At 45.8% G+C, this 21,681-nt stretch overlaps 1 protein-coding gene and 1 long non-coding RNA gene across 3 annotated transcripts in view; one reads left to right on the top strand and one right to left on the bottom strand.

The window, feature by feature from the left end:
* Positions 1 to 459, bottom strand: part of WIPF3 (WAS/WASL interacting protein family member 3) — a 31,588-nt gene extending 31,129 nt beyond the window's left edge. Inside the window, exon 1 of the mRNA XM_028750650.2 lies at positions 322 to 459. The gene's annotated coding sequence lies outside the window, so the exon portion shown is untranslated. The remainder of the gene's footprint in view (positions 1 to 321) is intronic.
* LOC114607454 (uncharacterized) lies at positions 434 to 11,126 on the top strand. 2 transcript variants are annotated; one of them, XR_013394833.1, is made up of 3 exons: positions 434 to 617; positions 4,436 to 4,605; positions 9,348 to 11,126. It is a non-coding gene; the product is annotated as an uncharacterized LOC114607454 (long non-coding RNA). The 2 variants fall into 2 exon arrangements; XR_013394834.1 differs by having other exon boundaries at positions 4,436 to 4,784.
* The last annotated feature ends 10,555 nt before the right edge of the window (positions 11,127 to 21,681 follow it).

The raw sequence follows: 21,681 nt of genomic DNA, 5'->3' as shown, positions 1-21,681 counted from the left end.
AAAAGCAGAGTCCCTTTCTGTTCCCCAAAACAGAAAGCGCAAAGCCTAGGCGCGTTTACTCGGAAGGAAACCTCGCTTTGTTCAACGAGCCTTACTCCCTGGCAAGTGCGTTTTCTTAAGGACCTTGGGATCGGGGGCGCCGCTCTCGGCTCCATCCCAGGTAGAGACTTGGAGCGGACAACCGCGCTTCTCTGGTGCGCCCACCTGGACGGCAGGAGAGGCAGGTGCGCGCACGAGTCTCTCCCTCTCGGGTCCCTTTCCCCGCTGAGCCACGACCCAAAAGCGGGGCGACGGGGGCGCCGCCGGGTCCCCAGCACTCACCTGCCCTGCACCGACAAGAGGAGCCGCCGCCGCCGCCGCCGCCTTCTTCCCAGGTCTGGAGTCCGGCGAGAGCGCGGCGCCACTGCGCCCGAGGAAGGAAGGTGGTGGGAAGGGGGCGGAGCGCCGAGCCCGCCTTGCCCACAAGTTCTTGCGGGGCCTGGAGAAGCCGCTTAGCTCACACGCCGCCCCGTGGCTTGGCTTGGCTGTCCGGGGTTCCTGGAGTGGCTCGACGGCGCTTGGGGGAGGAGGGAGGGAGAACACACACAGGTGAAACAGATGGACCAGATGCCGGACAGGTGAGCCCCCGATTTCTGGAAAGAGCCTTGTTTCCCCGCCCCCTAGAGCAGCGCTTAGCCCCGGAACCTTTTTCAGCAGCCGAGGTGGAACCAAGAACAACGAGGTTGCTTCTGAGCGTGTGCAGAGCGTGGGCGCAATTGCGTCTGGAGTCAGTGGGTGGGCTCTCCGATCTGCCGGGGTGGTTTTATACCACCTACTTGTTTTCAAATCAAATCACAAAATGGCAGAGTTGGAGAGGGATTCTGAGATTCCCCCCACAATGCGGGACTATGCAGCTGCCCCATGCAGGGATCGAACCCGCAACCTTGGCATTATCAGCACCGCCCTCTGAGCAGCTGAGCCATCTCGTTGCTATGTGCAGGTAGGTGACCAGAAGGAGGGCACTCTTGGATCCACTAGGGCGGGATCTAGACACGTCAAAGGAGCGTTTCAGTTTAAAGCGTCGAAAAATTAAACAGGGAAAACAGGTAGAGAAAAACGGGGCTCCACGTCGCCATCTGGTGGCACAATGTTATATTGCGCATATAAATCGCTTTTTTCTTTACCAGTCTGGGGACTCAGCTAGACTGGAAATGAAAAAGTGATTTATATGCATTGTATGTGTGATATAACATTGTGCCACCAGATAGACTCAGCTAGACTGGTAATGAGCCTAGTTGAGTCCTAGCTCTGCATGATGTGGAGGCACAGGGATGGTCAGACTAGGCTTGTTAAATCTAGTTTTATTTTTTACTAGAACCCAAGATCTACAAACCCGCTGAGGAGACAATGTTCAGCTTGTGTCTCTGGGTCGGCCCTTTTGTTTTGGTCGTACAGCTCAAGTGAGCTCACAATCCTTTTGTCCCAGAGTCTTAGCTAGCTTAATTCCAGCAGCCTAATTTAGGTGGGGAAAACTCATTGTTGGCCATGCTGTGGTGTGGCTCAACAACATAGGAGCCGACTCCTAGGGGCCAAGGTACCTTTGGGACCCCCCAATATAATATTTGAGGCATCCAGGCCCCCTCCCATGTGACGGGCATTGCCATTCAAGTGGTGTGCATGCGGCACATTGTATGATCGATTAGGCACGATGGGGCTTACCTGTCCCATCCTCCCATATTTTATTCACGTTGACACCCCTGCTAGACAATTGGAGGGCATCTGTTGCAAATCACCCAGAGATCTACCAGTAGATCCTGATCTGCCTTGGGTGGCTTTGAAAGAGCAGCAGATAATTTCATGGAGAAGAGGGCCATGCTCCGTGTCTCCACTCTCGGAGGCAGGTATGCTTCTTAAGACCAGTTGGTGGGAATCTCAGGTGGTGGCGAAAGGGCTCTTGCCCCCAAGTTCCGCCCATGGGCTTCTCCCAGGCGTAAAGATGGCTACTATGGGAGCAGGGTGCTTGGACCAGATGGGCTTTTTGAGTGATCCAGCAAAGGCTGTTCTTAAATTCACAATTCCACCCAGAAACTCCTTTTCGAAAACAGCTTCTTTTTCACTGGAGGGAGGCATTATGGGTAGTTTTGTCTTCACTCTTGCCCCCTATGCCTTCTTGATTCTTCAGAGCACCTGCATTAATTACAATTTTGGTGCGTGTTTCATGCCTGTAGAAACCCTCTGGCAATCCAGACAAGCTGCTTCCTTGAATCTAGTACTTGTCAGCTGCAGAATAAATTGCTCTCAGCTATGGCCAAAGCAAAGGAAATATCATTTTTAAATGGAGGATTTGGCATGGTCAGAAGCGGTTCCCAAAATCCTACCCCACAGCCCTCAACTAATGGCACAGATTCCTGTCTCCTTTTGTAAACAGCTTTCTGAAGAAGATGCTTTGTTTGTCCCAGTCACTTTCTTCTTTCACCACAAATTTAAATGCATTATTCAATGCATTATTATTAATAATTATTATTGACTGTTAAATTTGTATACCGTCGTATACCTGCAGGTCTCAGGACAAAAATCACAACATAAAAACACAAAGGGCACAATAAAAGCAAAAACAACTCAAGCAAAACTGAAGGGGAGATGTATATGCAAAATGTTTTTACTATGCAAAGCAACCCTTCCACCCCCATTTGACAAACTGATGTGACAAAGAAATGAACTTAAGAGTGGGAAAGAGCAGGGTAGCAGGAGTGTAAAAAAGAGAAACCGAAATTGAGGAATTCACCCATCCCTAGTAGTGAGTCTGGCCACTTGGGAGCCAGCGCTCCAGGTTTGCCACGCCTTGTTCCCCAGAGGTGAGGAACCAAGAGCCATGTTTCCTTCTGCGCAACCTCCCGGGGGCCGCATACCAGTGGTGGGTGTGGCCAGAGGCAAAAGGGGGAGGGGCAATACATCCGAATTCTACTTTTCTATAGAAGGCTAGCTTCTTCACACTCACACATCCCGCTCGTCACCCTCCATCCAGGCAGGCAAAAAAGCTTTATTAGATTTCAAGGCACATTTTAGCCAGGCGAAAACACTGAGCGAGGGGACAAAACAGGACTGGCCAGAGGTGTGGCTTGAGAGGGGGCGTGCCCTCGGCAGATTTCTGAGGGGCAGGGAAAGAGGCCCCCCCCCCCCCAGGCCTGAGGCAAAGTCAGATCTATAGGAGCAGGATCGGTGCAGTTGCATCGGGCACAGAGCTTCTGGAGCACTGCAGCTATGACATCCAATGGAGGCGAGAGGCAGGGACAGATTTTGGCGTTGCACCGGGTGCCACTGAAATTTGAGACACTAATTTGAGATGCTGCCTGAGGTTCCCCAACCCTGGTCCTTCCTTTGCTTTGCTGTCCTGGGCCTGTTTCCTTCCTTCTTGTTCTCACAGATGACAACACAGCTGCAGTTGCTACTGCAATCAGTCAGCCAAATACAGTGGTACCTCGGGTTACAGACGCTTCAGGTTACAGACTCCGCTAACCCAGAAATAGTACCTCGGGTTAAGAACTTTGCTTCAGGGTGAGAACAGAAATCGGACGGCGGTGGCAGCAGCAGGAGGCCCCATTAGCTAAAGTGGTGCTTCAGGTTAAGAACAGTTTCAGGTTAAGAACAGACCTCCAGAACGAATTAAGTTCTTAACCCGAGGTACCACTGTAACTGTGCCTAGCTCTCGCTGCCTACTGTATCTTAGCTGCAATTTTCACTATTAGCTTTGAACAGCAGTGACATTTGAGCAAGCTCTGCTTCGCCTTTTATTTTTTGCTTGCTTTAATTGTGCCCCAAATTCCTACGTGGGGTTCTGCGGAATATCTTTTGAGGAATGAAACACAACAAAATGCACTACCTTTGACTGTTCAGAGGCGGATGGCGGGGATGTTGTTGTTGTTTGCACAAAGCACAGCTCTTTAATGCTGTTTAAAAGCAGCAGCATACGGTAAGTATCGCTCCTCCATCTTTCATTTATTAAGGATCTGTGTGTGCAAGCCGTGCTGTTTTTCTTCCCTGTGATACTTTGCCTGCTTATGGCCACGCTATAACCTGAATAACCTCTAAAGAGAAGCCACAATTAGCTTTTCAAGGCTCTTGTCACTGTGCGGGAGAGGGGACTTCCCTCCCTCCCCCTCAGTCCCTTTCACAGGCTGTCAATTACCGACTAAAGTAGTTATAATTGCACCGTATTCTGCCACTTTTCACAGTACGGAAATATCATGCAATCACACCATGTTATTTAGCAGTCGGCACAAATGCAACCCCTGCAAGCTAAGGGACGCAGTTGTGTTAGCAGCACACAAGTGTATATCATCTATGCAAGCATCCTTTATCCTCTTTGCTCCCAGGGACTCTCTTCTCCCTCACCGCAAGGAATGCAAGGGCAAGCAGTTATGCTGCTAATGAAGATTATTTTTAATTCCCTTGACAGCTTGCTACCCCGACGTGGCTTTTCCTCCAAGAAGAATACGCACCGAGAATGAAGGTCCTAACAGCAGGTGATTAGGCTGGCCTGTTTGGTACCAACAGCGAGAGGAAGGTAGCAGGAAAAAACCTTGATGTTGTGGATGGAATTACACAAAGCTCATAAGAGAATGTCAGGTAAAGACACTGGAACTTTACCCAGGCATATGAATGACATCTACAGTGCCAAGGATGGACAAGACACTTTCCCCACTGTTGCTGTCTCTCAATTCCCCACTTTTTTTTCCTTTGAGAAGCAACACACTCCACCTGATCACACTCCCCTGGCAGAGAATTACTGAGCCTGCATTGTTCAGGTAAATAAATGTTTGGGGGTGAAAAGAACAGTCCTGAAAAACCAGTACAGTGGTACCTCGGGTTAAGTACTTAATTCATTCCGGAGGTCCGTTCTTAATCTGAAACTGTTCTTAACCTGAAGCACCACTTTAGCTAATGGGGCCTCCTGCTGCCACGCAATTTCTGTTCTCATCCTGAAGCAAAGCTCTTAACCCGAGGTATTATTTCTGGGTTAGCTCATCTGTCCGGCATCTGGTCCATCTGTTTCACCTGTGTGTGTGTTCTCCCTCCCTCCTCCCCCAAGCACCTTTCCTCCCTGGAGCAAAAGGCAGTTTCCCCATTTTATCCTCACAACAGTCCTAAGAGATACTGAGTGAGTGTGACTTCAAGGCTACGTGGGGATTTGGACCCAGAACGCTCTGACCACTATGCAAAGAATGACTAGAATAGAATAGAATAGAATAGAATAGAAGTGTTGTAAGGGATCCCAAGGGTCATTGGGTCCACTCCCCTGCAATGAGGTTTAGTTGGAATCTCCTATCTCATATCTTGAAGCCACTGGTTTGGGTCCTCTGAAGTAGGAGAAAACAAGGGGCGCCACGAATTTGCACCTTGGAGGCTCTTGAAGTGTTGGGGTGGGGTATGTGAATTACTTGTCCGCTTCTTCAAAAAAGAGCTGGGCACTGAGGGCTGCCCCATCAGTATTGCTGAATTATTTGCAGATTGCTTGTCTACCAATAGGTGGTTTTACATTTCTAAATCCAAGGGGAGGGTGAAAACAGCTTATAATTACCACCATACAAAGAGAAGAAGAAAAGTCAAATCAAGAGCTAGGAGTTGTTTCATTGGTGAGGATCAGATGCCTTGTCAATCAGAGAATGCCTTGTCAACCAATCAGAGGCAGCTTTGTCAATCCCAGCAGCGGGTACAAAAGAGGCCTGCCCAGGCCATAGGATCTATGATTTCCCAGGCCATAGGGTCTATGATCCCTGACCAGTGGTCCTGTTAGCTAGGGATGATGGGAGTTGTAGTCCCAAACACCTGGTGGGCCGAGTTTGCCTATGCCTGCTTTAGAAAGCTGGTGACTATGTGCTCTGTTTCTGCATACTTCAAACAGCTTAGTGATTCCTTATTTTCTCCATACAGCCTATAAGTCATTTGTGAATCATATGGGTAAGTTCCCGTAACAAGGGGCTGTGGAACTTGTCTGCACTTTTATTTCCACTAGAGGGAGTGCTTGCTATGCCACATGGTTTCTGGTTCCAAGTTACTGCTCTCGCATAGTGTCCTAACTTCCTTTGGCTCCTTGTCACCCAGAGTATAGTCCTCTGGGGGCTTGCAGTGTTCTGAAATAGGCAACCTTTGGAAATAATGGGCACCCTTTAGGATAAAGAATACCTGACAGCTGAACCTACATCAGGAGAAATGTTGGTGGCAGTGGTTCTGTTGGCTGGTTAAGCCCGGACGTCAATCTCTGCAGGAGAGAGCTACATCACTGCGGTGGCGTGGCTGTTCATCTTCCAGCACACTGTCTTCCTGAGGTCTCTGTTTTAGCTGACTTGCCTCATGGCATTAAAATGCTTCTGTCTGAATAAGCAGCACTGAGGCAACCTGGTGCAAAGGAAAACAGGGGCGTGCCTTTTAAGAGTTGCGTAGAAGGGGGCATTGCTGCAGGTGCCTCCTCTTGTCAGAATGATCTCCCCCACAACTCTTAAAGCGACCCTCCTTTCCATGAGCAAGACCCTTTGGAGGGTTCTAAGCAGAGGCTGGATGGTCTGGACCATGAAGAAGGCTGATCGCTGAAGAATTGATGCTTTTGAATTACGGTGCTGGAGGAGACTCTTGAGAGTCCCATGGACTGCAAGAAGATCAAACCTCTCCATTCTGAAGGAAATCAGCCCTGAGTGCTCACTGGAAGGACAGATCCTGAAGCTGAGGCTCCAATACTTTGGCCACCTCATGAGAAGAGAAGACTCCCTGGAAAAGACCCTGATGTTGGGAAAGATGGAGGGCACAAGGAGAAGGAGACGACAGAGGACGAGGTGGTTGGACAGTGTTCTCGAAGCTACAAACATGGGTTTGACCAAACTGCGGGAGGCAGTGGAAGACAGGAGTGCCTGGCGTGCTCTGGTCCATGGGGTCACGAAGAGTCGGACACGACCAAACAACACAAAGCAGAGGCTGGATGGTCATCTGTCATGGATGCTTTAGTTGAGATCCCTGCATTGCAGTGGGGTGGAATAGATGGCCCTTGGTGCAGGTCCCTCCCAACTCTATAATTCCATGACTGCAGTACCTTCACCATCACATCAAACATAGCAAATCATCGAAAGGGCTCCTTACCCCCCCCATCCCTTTTGCTGTATGCACATCCAACTCGCACATCCAACTCCCACCTGGGTGATTTAAAACATACCTGAGGTTCATCAGTATGTTGAGCAGGGCAGCAGCTGTGGAAGCACACTTGCCTTTCACTGATCAGAGGCAGACTTAGGGGCTTTTGACCAGTGGCGTAGCGTGGGTTGTCAGCACCCGGGGCAAGGCAAGTAATTTGCGCCCCCTAACCCGTGGATTTGCGCCCCCTAACCTGTGGATTTGCCCTAACCCCAGATGTTGCGCCCGGTGCGGCCGGCCCCCCCTGCACCCCCCACGCTACGCCACTGCTCTTGACCCCAAATTACACTGGGTGCAGAGCCTAGAGCGTGCTGCAACTATTTTGTACAATTTAATTATTATTATTAATAATAATAATAATAATAAATGCCCCACCCATCTGGCTGGGTTTCCCCAGCCACTCTGGGTGGCTTCCAGCAAAATACTATAATACAATAATTCATCAGATATTAAAAACTTCCCTAAACAGGGCTGCCTTAAGATGCCTTCCGAAAGTCAGATAGTTATTTATTTATTTGACATCTGATGGGAGGGCGTTCCACAGGGCGGGCACCACTACCAAGAAGGGCCTTGCCTGGTTTCCTGTAACCTCACTTCTCACAGTGAGGGAACCGCCAGAAGGCCCTCGGAGCTGGATCTCAGTGTCCGGGCTGAACGATGGGGGTGGAGACGCTCCTTCAGGTATACTGGGCCAAGGCCGTTTAGGGCTTTAAAGGTCAGCACCAACACTTTGAATTGTGCCCGGAAACATACTAGGAGCCAACGTAGGTCTTTCAGGACCGGTGTTATGTGGTCTCGGCGGCCACTCGCAGTCACCAGTCTAGCTGCCGCCTTCTGGATTAGTTGTAATTTCCAGGTCACCTTCAAAGGTAGCCCGACATAGAACGCATTGCCGTAGTCCAAGCGGGAGATAACCAGAACATGCACCACTCTGGCAAGACAGTCCACAGAAGGTGAGGGGGGTGCCAGATTCTGGTGCCACACAAGGCACTGCTGAAATTTGAGATCCCAACAGCAACAGCTGTGATGTGTATCTTGGAGGATAGATCTGCCACCTGCCGCCTCCTAGGCAGCACTGCCATCCCACCTGTACAGTGGCCTCTTTACAAACAGGAGGCACTGCTGGTCTCTCCTCCTTCCTGTTCTCAAAGTAGATCTTTATCTCCTCCTTGTTCCTGGTGTAGATCTTCACTCACCCCTTTTTCCCTGGTGGCAGGGTGAGGGGGGTGTCATTCTGTGATTCGCCTCAGGTGCCAAAATGTCTTGGGCAGGCTCTGCTCTTATGGGACAAAGCTCTAGATAGAGGCAAGTACTTGCAGACCGATCAAGCATTTTGGATAGATCTGGGTAGCCTTTGCTGTGGCCTGAGAGAGCCTAGCATTTCCCTCTTGCCTTTGGCTGCTCATGACAAATTGACACAGCAGGTCTTGGGAATCAGCCATCGCTATGGAAACAGCCTTGATTTGGAGAGATAATTTCAAATTGCCACTGTTAATCTGCAGTGTGCTAATTAAAGCCAAATTTTAGAATGCAGTTTACGTTTCATTTTCAAGCATCCCCCCCCCCCACGCATTCAAATTACTTCCACATTTCAGACATTTTCCAAGAAGGAATGTATGCATTTAGTATATGACATAAAGAAATAAGGCAGTCCATTTAAGGGGGGACAATGCATTTCTAGCAGTCAGTTATACATAGGTTTGTGGCACTGTGCACGGAATTAAATATGAGCCTCTATAACAGTAAGCGGAGGTGCTTTTTGAAATACATACTTTTCATGTGAATGGACTCCTCTCCATCAATATCCACTTTGGTTATCTTCCATGTTGCCACCTGCAAAAGAAATGTTTATGTTAATTTATATTTCAGTCCATATGCATGTTTATGTAATTGTTTTCTTACATTATCTGTTCTGTCCGTACTTAGTTGAAAACCTCACTAAACCATTTTTTAAAAAACCAGGTAGCAGAGGTACTCCAGTGCAATGGCCCCAAACCCTTTTGGTCTTAACCATTCCTCCTTTACTTGTTACTCATAGGAAAATGACACCTGACCTCTGGATTCACCAAGGCTGAACCTTGCAGCCTGAACCCATTCCAAAGTTGCAATCATACTCTAAAGTCAGGATTTTGTAATGGTGCAGTTGCCTCCAAAGATTGATGCCTTACTTACATATCCTTTCTTTGCAGGAGCAGCAGCAGCTAGCCTTTCTGGTTCCTCAACGCCCCTTCAGAGTCTGGTCTTCTCCAGTTGATTTCCATTCATCATGATCCATGGATAAACATCTGATAGAAGGAAAAGATGCAGCGCACTAGAGCAGGAAAGAGTTAGTAGGCCTACAGGCATTCCACACATCTGATCCAACGGCTCAGGAAGAAATTATAAACTGGGGTGTGCTAGGCTCCGGATTGGTCCCTTTCGCTATAGAAGGTAGAAAGGGGACCCAGAATGTGCTGCTCCCTACCACGTTGTCCTCTCCTGTACATCTTGGTCCTAAACTCTATGGGCATTGCTGTCATTTCCTTCACACAGCTGCCGTGTAAAACAGCCTTGGGCTGTTATGTTTCCACACTACAGGCATTTAGAAGCTGCTCTGCACTTTTGTACAGTACTTTCAACACAGTCATGGTGCCAGTGGGGAAAAGATTTCTGCCTTATGGAAAGGATAAGGCAGGGTACTGAGAAAGTGACACAAACGGACACCAACCTCCATTTTGGAATGTTTTCGGCTGCTGAGCCTGTCTCAATTTATGTATATATTAGAATTGTTATTGCTGCATGCGTCCCTGAGTGATGCAAATGCATCAGAAGGGCGGGAGATAGGTTTTCTGAAATAAATAAACTAAATAGGAGCTCTGCAGCAGCTGCTCCTGATTTGGAGATAAGGATTAGGATGAAAGACCCTAATTTGGGCCCTCCTAGGCAGCCAAATCCGTGATTTCAAGCGGATCAGTAATCAGGAGTTGCCAGATTCTTTCTTCTATAGCCCTGTCTTTCCATTGCCGTTCTTCCAGCATAATTCTGCTGGTACTAAATCAAATGTGCAACCTAAAGCTGCAGTAACAAAATGTTAAATCAAGCTGGGTGAGTGGATGCTTATCCAGTGGAACCAGCTGCCAAAAACGTGGTATTTCATCTCGTTTTTCATGCATAGTAATGAAGGCTGCACTAATCCCTGAAATCAGATATTTCACGAATACCTTTTAAAGATGCACACAAAAGAGTTAAACAGAACTCGAAGCCACAGATTTTTTTTTTAAAAAATTATAATTTTTATAATAAAGGGATATCACAAACTGCCATTGCTACTGTGAAAAAGACTGAAAGGTCATCTTTTTTAGCATTAAGTCATTTGGGTTCCCAATCCTGAAACAAAAGTATGAATATGCATTTATAATCTTGCTTCCCTGTGCATATTTTATGTAGATCTAGAACAATTGCAGAAATAAGCCTTTCCTCCAGGTAGATGCTTTCATCCAAGCGAATTAGCAACCTGGACATTTTATGGTAACATGCATTATGGATAGCGGAAGACGTTTGAAAAGGAGCTCTTTGTTTAAGTGGCTTGGTAAGGAGCCACACTGCTGGTTCACAGCAGGTTGAGTTTCTGGGTTTGCTTTTATTGTGGAATTGATGTGAAATTTGAGTTTAGCCAGCCTGGCTGAAAAGGAAAGGGGAATCAGATAGGCGTTGCAATGCAGGGAAGCTGTACTGTAACCTTTGCCCGTGTCTCCGTGTTATACAGCCTAAATGTGAATGCTGGCTTTGAGAGGCTCAGCGCAGTCTCCTGCAAACTTTAAATGTCGTCCAGCCCTGACAAGGACAGACTTCAGTGGAAATGAGAAGTAGTTTGTTGGATAGCATGCACAGGCAGTGCACATGTAGAATAATGTGTGCACATGGAATTCCTGGGCACCTCTTTCATGCCTCTTCTTCCTTGTATTAAACATAATCATCATTTCCTTTAATTTTTATTCATACCTTTTCCATTCCCTTGAAGGAGGAGAGCTAGGAGCACCCTAAATCCTGCGTATATCACTGTGCACATGGGCTCTGCATTGGGGCAAACTGTGAACTGAATGTGATATTTCCAAAAAAATTGCAACTTACATGCAAAGTTTATTGGGAAGGAACCCTGCAGTTACTTTTCACTGATTTGCAAGTGAATTAACCACAATAACAAGCCAATCACTTTTAAGCAATAGCCCATTTATTCCCTTGGACTACCTAATTAAAAACCAAACGCCATCAGTTCGCAATAATTGTGAATTCTCCCATGCATCCTTTGCTTATACATCAGAATTGCTTTGCCTTCAAAAGCGTCGCTCTAGCAGCAACAGCCCCTAGGTGGCGCTCCATCTTAAAACAATTAATTTGCTGACATGAATCCGGTATAGAGTAGAGGAGCTATACAGTTCTCTTAACATGGGAGAATTCAGCATTTGGGGGCGGGGAGGGGAAGAAAACCGTTGGCAAAACATATCAATAAATTCAAATGACACAAAAACCAACAAGTTACTAAACAGATGATAAATTTGGTATGGCAAAGGAAATAAGGTAAAGGACCCCTGGATGGTTAAGTCCAGTCAAAGGCGACTATGGGGTTGCGGCGCTCATATTGCTTCCAGGCCAAGGGAGCCGGCGTTTGTCCACAGACAGCTTTCCAAGTCACGTGACCAGCCTGACTAAACTGCTTCTGGTGCAACGGGACACTGTGACAGAAGCCAGAGCACACGGAAACGCTGTTTACTTTCCCACCACAGTGGTACCTATCTATCTACTTGCAGTGACATGCTTTCGAACTGCTAGGTTGGCAGGAGCTGGCACAGAGAAACGGGAGCTTACCCCGTCGCACGGATTCAAACCACCAACCTTCTGATCGGCAAGCCCAAGAGGCTCATTAATTTAGACAATAGCGCCACCTGCATCCCACTCGCAAAAGAAATAATCTAGACTTAAATACATATAAATACAGAGCAAGAGGAAAGTTAACAGACAAAATAATTCCAGATGCACAGAGACTCAGCAGCCTGGCCTAAATGTACTGCAGAGCCTGTTCAGAAGTCTAGAAATCACCGAGGACTCAGCTACATTGGCAAAGAAAAAGTGCTTTATATGCGTTATATCACAGTGGAGTCCCGTCTTTCGCCAACGTGATTTCTTTTTATGAAGTTTAGAACGAGTTTTCCTGAAACACTTGTTTGATGTGTCTAGATCTAGCCCCAGACTCATCATTTCTCCGAAGGAGACTAACAGCAGTAAAGGGGAAATTGCTGGGGAGGACGAGTCCTCTTTCCCCCCAGGCTTCTGGAAGTTCCAGCTGCTGGTGGTACTGGCCTTGTTGCTATGGATCTCTATACTTTCAGTTACCTTCTTTTCTGCTGGTGTTGCGGGGCAGAAGAGGAGGAGTTTGGATTTGATATCCCGCTTTATCACTACCCGAAGGAGTCTCAAAGCGGCTAACATTCTCCTTTTCCTTCCTCCCCCACAACAAACACTCTGTGAGGTGAGTGAGGCTGAGAGACTTCAAAGAAGTGTGACTGGCCCAAGGTCACCCAGCAGCTGCATGTGGAGGAGCAGAGACGCGAACCCGGTTCACCAGATTACGAGTCTACCGCTCTTAACCACTACACCACACTGCAGATAGCTACATCTTCTCCCAATGGCATCCATCTCATCATACAGGTGCCTACCCCAAAGGGATCAGACACAGGGCTGGCCCAATCATTGAACAGAGTGAGGCAGCCGCCTCAGGCAGCAGATTTGGATGGTCATGGAAGGGCAGCAAGGTGCTAGCTGTTTAATTCATCATCACTATTCATTGTGCCTGTGCTTAGGCACTTGTGGACTTTTCTGCCAAAAGAACTTGACTAGCCTTGGGTACAATCCACCTGGCTTGACAAGAAAGGAGTGCCATTTGCTGCTCTGCCTCAGGCACCAAAATTTCTTGACTGGCTCTCAGCAGAAGACATCAAAGTTCTAGAACTCCTAGTGCAGAATTAAAGGTTAAAATCCTTTAAAGGGGACCCTTTCCCAAGGAGTGTGATGACCTTAGTATTATGTAGAGTCGGCTCATTTTTGCCTTCCTTCACTCTTGTTATCGCATAGAACAAATGGTGTAATACAATACAGACCATGAAAAATATATTCCTTAAAAAACCACACACACATCAATGAACCCGTTGTATAGCCTGATTAATGCAGGCCCATGCTGTAGCTCTAGGCTGCTTTAACATTTTGTTACGTGAATGAACTTACCTACATGGGAGTCATGGGTAAGATGGTAAAAGGGGGGGGGGGAGAATGAGCGAGAACTTCCCTAAACATGGTGCTAACAATTAATAGCCTTTTCCCATTTTTTAGATGCTCCACTGACCGAAATACCTTGGCAGACAAATATAGGTCAACAATGTGAAAAGGTCTTAAATGCCGTTATATAAAATCAAAGAATGGCCTTTGTGAAGATTGGATGAACAAATATGGGAGACTGATGTAAGGATGTGAAATATTTTAATGAGTGCCACAGATCCAGCAAAACAGCAGTATGGAGGGAGATACAGGAATAATTTTAATAGCTTTATTTCTGTGTTAACGTGATACGGTTCAGCCTGTGTATTCTTTAATACTGCATCCCTAGAGAACACAGAACTAAGTCCCATTAGTCTCGGCCAGATTTACTTCCAAGCAAGCTTATGTAAGGTTCCCTGATTTAATACTAGATGAATGTTGCTTCTTCATAAACCAAATTGTGTGACCACAATTGAGTATTAGGACCGGGAACATAAAAGCCCTGCTGGAACAGACCAAAATCCCACCCAATCCAACATCCGATTCTCACAGTGGCCCACCATGTCTATGGGAAATTTGCATGCATGGCTTTTACAAAGCAGGCAAACCGTCTTGTCCTTGACAAACTGCAAACATTAAGTACTGTGAGCAAAGGTTAGCAAGGTATTTGGACACCACACCCAGTTACCAATATATTAGCCACCCATAATTCCACACAAACACACTGCCGTGCTAGTTATAGTTGAGCAGTTCATTGTCCTCCCCTTCAGAATCTTCAGAATTATAATCTTATCATAGTACATGCTGAAAAGGCTGATAAGCATGGCTTACACCGCTTTCTTTGGAAGTGGGCGCCGTGACTGTCTGGTTGCTGAGCCAACTGATATGATGGCTCAGCAAGAAGCTACAGTCCCCTTGAGAGATATACGGTACAGTGCTAAAGCAATAGCAAGATCCTACACCAACAATGAGAAAATGCTTGCTTTTGTATCACAGATGCAAGCCAATCTGTCTCTGCATTGCATGATCTGTCACAAACTATTGTGAAATAAATTTTTTTTGGTCTACTTTCTTTCCTCTTAGCAATAAATAGGCTCCTTGGTTTTATATGTGCCATCCATTAAAAGAAAATTCCAAGTCTTTGGATAACATGAAGATAACAAGCAGATTAGATACCTAGGAACATAGGAGACGGTCTTAAGACTAAATCAAGCCAGAATTGTGGAGCCAAACAGGCAGGAGCTGTCAAAGGTTCCCAACTATAGAGTTTCCCAACCTGACCTGGAGATTTCAAGAATTGAACTTGGAGATCATCTGCATGCACAAGAGAAGCACTAAAAGTGAGCTGTGGTACTTATGTGTCTCGGGCATATCATGATAAAAACAGAGGAGAGGAATGACTGTGCTGATTATTTACACGTAGTACTTGTAAGTCTCAGAAAAGGTATGGTGGGAATGCAAGAAGGATAAAGAATATTGGGAAATGATATATAATGAATTGAAAAAAATGGTGAAAAAACTTTTGTTAAAAAACCAGAATCTTTCTTGCTTGGAATTTTAGATCATGATATAAGAGAGGGAAATTGGAGATTGTTTATGTATGCGACAACAGCAGCAAGAATTTTATTAATACAAGTATGGAAAACAGAGAAAACATCAACAAAGGAAGAATGGCAAGCTACCGTAAGCTTATGGACTAAGCGGAACTGGCTAAGCTGACAGAGGATACATGAGAGAGACAACATCAATTTCAAAAAAGAGTGGGAACCATTTATAAACTATATAAAAAGACAGTATAAAGATTTGGACTCAGTGGCAGGTTTTGACTAAACTTTCACAACTATATAAGAGGTAAAATCAGCAGGATATAGAATTTGCTTAATAAACCAATACGGAAATAAGGGGGAAGCCAAAGAGGGGGGAGGGGATATATATATAAATTAACAAAATTTCCACAAATCTTAATTGAATGTTATAATTTGAAAATTCAATAATTTGTTTTTTTTAAAGAGTCTCAGAAAAGACTGCAAGGATCAAATGCATTAGTCCCAAACAGATGTTGAATGTAGTTCCGTTGATTTCACAGCTCTAAGCCCTGCTATGCTACAAACCCAAGCTTATTTTCAAAAGCACTTCAGTGGCTTTGGTCAAATAATAATTTATTATTTATACCCCCGCCCATCTGGCTGGGTTTCCCCAGCCACTCTGGGTGGCTTCCAACAAAATATTAAAAGTACAATAAAGCATCAAACTTTAAAAACTTCCCTAAACAGGGCTGCCTTCAGATGTCTTGTAAAAGGCAGATAGATGTTTCTTTCCTTGACATCTGATGGGAGGGCATTCCACAGGGCGGGCGCCACCACCGAGAAGGCCCTCTGCCTGGTTCCCTGTAACCTCACTTCTCACAGTGAGGGAACCACCAGAAGGCCCTCAGAGCCGGACCTCAGTGTCTGGGCATGATGGCTTTCTGTGTTGTGAATTCTCTGCTGGAGTCTTCTGGTCCCCTCGCACGACTCTGAAAAGGACTGCAGCCCACTTGACGTTTGACATTTGCACTATTGGAAGTTCTGCTTCCCAAGCAAATAGGTGTTGGGAGCGGGGAGAGGAGTCTAGAGCAGGTCTGCAATGGGAAGCCAAAGCCCCCTACTCATCCCTACATCAGGATCTGGGAAGGGCCATAAGTCAGCAGTGGAGCATCTGTGTTGTCTGCAGATGCCAACAAGGTCAGTCTCTAAGACTGGGAGAAACCCCTGCCTGAAACTCCAGAGAGCTGCTGCCAGTCAGTGTAGCCTATACTGAGGCAGATAGACCAGTGGCCTGACTGGGTATAAGGCAGCTTCCTAGATCTGTGTCTGCTAACTCTTAAAAAAAGAAGAAGCCAAGTGTGTGAATGACCCTACATGCCTAATTCGTTCCACGTATCCTGGCCACAGTCCGAACCGGGGCACTGCAGTGTGGATAGTCAGACAAACTTGTTCTAATTAACTCCCCTTTATTGCTCTATGTTTTTACATAGAAGAGGCTCTGAACCAAAAGGCAGCCACCTCCCCCGCCCCCAAACTGAGTTTATTTCCAGAAACTTCTGTGCTGGTACTATTGTGGGGTCAGCAGCTGAGGTGTGCTGTAGCATAGTGGTCCCCAATGGATGGTCTGTGGACCCCAAGGGGTCTACATAACCCACTAAGGGGGTCTGTGGCACTTACCTGTCAACTGTCAGACATCGCATTTTCTGGGGGAGGGTTGCTCACATTGAAAACACGGTCCCCCAAAACAGGGTGTGCAAGACAGTTGATGGGTATGTACGTTTTTGGGTGCCATACATGGGAGTGCAGCCCAGAAAACATGCAGCTCTGTTTTGTGCTATGGCATGTTAGAGGGTGTGGTGGCACCATTAACATAACAAAAACTACAACAGTGGTACCTTGGTTCTCAAACGCCTTGGTACTCAAACAACTTGGAACCCAAACACTGCAAACCCAGAAGTGTTCTGGTTTGCGAACTTTTTTCGGCGGAAGCCAAACGTTCTGCGTTTTGAGTGTTATGATTCCGATTTGAGTGCCACACTTCCGTTTTGAGTGTTACGCTGAGGTCTGTCTGTTTTTGCTATTTATTTTGCATTTTTGTTTTTGCAGCTTTTCCTGTTTTTGTGACTGTGTGGAACCCAGTTCAGCTATTGATTGATTGATTGTGTGACTGCAGCACATTGTTTATTGCTTTCATTTTATGGATCAATGGTCTTGTTAGTAAAATTCATGTTAAATTTCTGTTTTAGGGGTTGTTTTTAAAAGTCTGGAACAAATTAATCTATTTTGCATTACTTTATATGGGAAAGCGCGCCTTGGTTTTGGAACGCTTTGGTTTTGGAAGAGATTAAGTTTGAGAACCAAGGCACCACTGCACGGAGATAGCAACATTTTCAAAAGTAGGGGGTCCATGGCTTGGTTTCAAAACGAAACAGGGGGTCTGCAGTACTTAATTGGGAACCACTGATGTAGCACATTTTCCCTGGTTGTTTGTCTTTCATAAAGAAGCCAGAAATACCAGACCCTGAAGGCTGTTTCAGTGCTGCTTCAGCAACTCATTTTGTACACCAGTCGGTATCGATCTACTCATTAATTACATTCACTCCTTCACACTCTGTCATCTGATCCAAAAAAACTATGTCCCATAAATATACAGGTGATAAAAGGGATCAGTGAATCTTCTTGCTTTTCTAACTTGGCTGCAGGGGTATCTTTTCATAGGGAGGAGACCCACAAGTGATTAGTAGCTTGAGAACTTGGTTTAGCTGTGGGACATATGCATGTCTGGAAGTAAAACTGCAAAAGTTCAAATCACTGCTTGTCCATGCAACTAACTCCTCCGCCACATACAATTTATTTGCTTGAATAGTTGCTTGAAGTAGGGACTCTCTACAATCCAATACCTGCTGGTTCTCTTTGGGTTCCAAACAGTGCCAGGCCTACCATTAGGCAAAGTGAGGCAGCTGCCTCAGGTTGCAGATTCTAGATGTTATATGGGGCCATAGCTCCCTGAGCTAGCCTGCTCCCTTCAAGAGTGGGGAAGATGCTGTCCCTCTGGTGGGAATGAAAAGGGTCACCTTGTCCTTTGCCTCAGGCAGCACAATGTCTTTTTCCTGCCCTGCTTCTGTATCTCTGCCCTGCCTTTGCAAACGGGCACCTCGCCAGTTGCATCCAGCTTTTGTCAGTCCCATTCTCTCTGGTTATCTTGATAAATTTGTTTATTCCTAACCCTGCAGCCGACATAATGAGACAGAGCAATGCATATCAAATGTACTGTCAGGGGAAGAAAAAAAACCACCCATAAAAAATAGCAATCCTGCATTCATTATGGAGATAGCCTTGTTGGGAAATTACAGTAATCCTTAATTTTCCAGAGTGCTGGTTGGGGCCACTTCTATGATGCAACATTGTCATTTCATATGCAGCTGATTCTAGCCATGCAAGCTAACCTGTCCGCTCACTAATATATTCAAACATCTTCCCCAGCTTTCTGCAAGGAATCAAATTGCACACAACATAGTGAATGTGGATCTATAGACTCCCTGCAAAGTTTCAGACATCAGGTTCTTATTTTCTGTTTTAATTTGTTTTGTTTTTCCTTTATAACTTGCTTTGAGACACATGAAAAAGCAGGGCATAATTTTTTTAAGCAAACATCTGGAATAGCATGATGTTTCTTGTTTTAAAAGCTCAGTCCTATTTTATACTGCTATTTAAAATAAGATCCTGTAAAGGAAGTGTCCTTATTCCCACACCCAACTCCAGAACCCACTTTTTCAATACGCTTGCCAAGGTCTGAATTTTTTCATTCGCCAGTCCCTTTAAAAAGTTATTTTCAGGGCTTGCTAGGCCAGGCTAAAGTTGCTATGAGGCAGCTAAGCTATTTTTATTGATGGTATTCATATTTTAATTGGTTACTTTGAGGCATGGACCTTGTTAGAGTTATGTCATTGAATAGGAAGCGTTAGAAATGAAAATAAGTAATTGAGGGCACAGTCCACTCACTTGGGAGTAGCTCCACTGAACACAGTAGGACGTTCTAAATATAAAGGGTTGCATGGCACATTGTAATATGTAGTGTTTTGTATCTATTTCAGCTCCTACAAATGGAGGCCTCGGCAGTTGCACAGCTGAATGTGATTTTCACACTGCACATTAGCACAGTGTGTGTGTTTGTGCGTGAGAAACAGATTTGTTCTTTTTAATTGCTTTTCTGATCCAAAAAAGCCGAGATTAAGAGAAGCCTACATTGGTTCCTCTTTAAACAAAATGGATATGAATATGAAAACACAGGGGGGAAAACAATCTGATGCACAAAGCCAAGAATAGCTGTCCTTTCCTAACTGAAGCTCAGGGGAACTGCAGTAAGTTGCAGGCAATTATAAAAAATGGAACAGGAGCACGGCGCCCAGCAGTTTATTATGCCTTTCCAGGAAGCAGCAACCAGGGATCATTAATGACTACAAATTAGATGATAAAGTCATTCAGATCAACAAATGATTGAGAGTAGCTTGTTGATCTCAAAGTCTAAGCATAAAACGAGCCCTATGGCAGTGCTATGCCTGAATGCAGGCTTCCACAGGTCTTACTTCAAAATATTGCTTTCAATTATGATGATCTTAGCGCCCTCTGAAATAGTTATAGAATACCATTGAAGACTGCTGAGCAATCTATTCAGCTGGCACTGGGGATTTCAAATAAGATGGTGTGACTGCCATCAGGCCTCTCAATTTTTGTTATATAAATTAAGCCCTGTGTTATAGGGACGCTGCCATCAGGCATTAGTAGTTAATGCATTTGTTACGGTACTTTAAACCACATGAGAGCACTGTTTGTCTAGTGACCTAGTCACCTTGTTTGAAGCTTCTTTGTCTAAGTTAACTCCACCCTTAAAAGCTGAGCCATTTTTCGTTTGCTGTTCTCTCCAGACAAGATGTTTGCTATTTCTCTTTCTTAGCTCCACTCATCCTAGAAACAGTTCCTGCATGAATAAAGCCTTTGAACTCCAGAAACTAAGTTGAAACAACAGAACATGCCTTTTTTTTTTAGCGCCAATACTAGACAGATATACGAGTTAGGTTCATCTTACCTGTAGTACGTAAATTCCCAGGTCGCACAGAACTTTATACCTCCCTGCTACTTCAAGACGAAAACCCAGATGTTACATACTCAGTTGCTAGATTCTACACTGCCATGATGGATATTAGTCGAAGGATGGTTTGTGCCACAAACTAGGTCCAAAATGCAAGACCTTTTAACTGTGCCTGTTTCTATCTTTTTAAGTATGTATGACATAATCACCTTTTAATTGCTAGTTTTTATTCCTTACCTGTTTTAAGTCTTATGTGTTCAGTTTATCCATATGCTTTATCTTATGTTGGTCTGTGACCGAAATAAAAGTTTGATAGCGATACTGTAAGTGATTACTCCACTCTAATTCACCTACCCTGCAAGGTCTGCTAACAGCCTATTACACTTAATATCAAATTGCTGTGGAGATGGATGCCAGTGCCTGAAGGCCAGTTCAGAACGCTTTGTATGCTTCCATGCATATGCAGAACACCTACATGTCAGGGCAGTGCCATGCAGTTCAAGAAAGGGGCAGAGAATATCACGCCCTCTGCTTTTCATCAGATGAAAATAGGCAGACGTGCCAACTGATGCTGATAAATGTGCTTGTGTATAAATTCCCTAGCACACTCTTCAATAGCAGAGACATTTGCTTTAGGTATGCTGCCAACTTCCTACAATTTAATGTTGGTGGGCCACAACAACGGTGTGTGACGAGAGAAAAGAGGCAAGTGAGCAAGTGGCGCATATGGGGGCAGCCCAGGCGACCTGCTGAGGAAGGTGTCGTTGAAGGAGGGTGGGATGCACTTGAGAGAGTGGTTTGGCGAAGAACTCTGTGAGGCACCATGTTAATTGTCACTTCAGAGAGGATAATAATAATATTATAATAATGTATTATTTATAACCCGCCCATCTAAAGGCGACGGGGTGAGCTCCCGTTGCTCAGTCCCTGCTCCTGCCAACCTAGCAGTTCGAAAGCACACAGTGCAAGTAGATAAATAGGTACCGCTCCAGCGGGAAGGTAAACGGCGTTTCCGTGCGCTGCTCTGGTTCGCCAGAAGCAGCTTTGTCATGCTGGCCACATGACCTGGAAGCTGTATGCCGGCTCCCTCGGCCAATAAAGCGAGATGACCGCCGTAACCCTAGAGTCGGCCACAACTGGACCTAATGGTCAGGGGTCCCTTTACCTTTAACCCGCCCATCTGGCTGGGTTTCCCCAGCCACTCTGGGCGGCTTCCAACACAACACTAAAATACAATAACCTATTAAACATTAAAAGCTTCCCTAAACAGGGCTGCCTTCAGATGTCTTCTAAAAGTTTGGTAGTTATTTTTCTCTTTGACATCTGGTGGGAGGGCGTTCCACAGGGCAGGCGCCACTACCGAGAAGGCCCTCTGCCTGGTTCCCTGTAACACCGCCAGAAGTCCCTCGGCGCTGGACCTCAGTGTCCGGGCAAACCGATGGAGGTGGAGACGCTCCTTTAGGTATACTGGACTGAGACCGTTTAGGGCTTTAAAGGTCAGCACCAACACTTTGAATTGTGCTCGGAAACGTACTGGGAGCCAGTGTAAGTCTTTCAACACCGGTGTTATATGGTCTCGACAGCCGCTCCCAGTCACCAGTCTAGCTGCTGCATTCTGGA

Source organism: Podarcis muralis, chromosome 12 (genome assembly GCF_964188315.1).
Source record: "Podarcis muralis chromosome 12, rPodMur119.hap1.1, whole genome shotgun sequence".
Classification (NCBI taxonomy): Eukaryota; Metazoa; Chordata; class Lepidosauria; order Squamata; family Lacertidae; genus Podarcis; species Podarcis muralis.
This window is presented reverse-complemented; position numbering and strand designations above follow the sequence as displayed.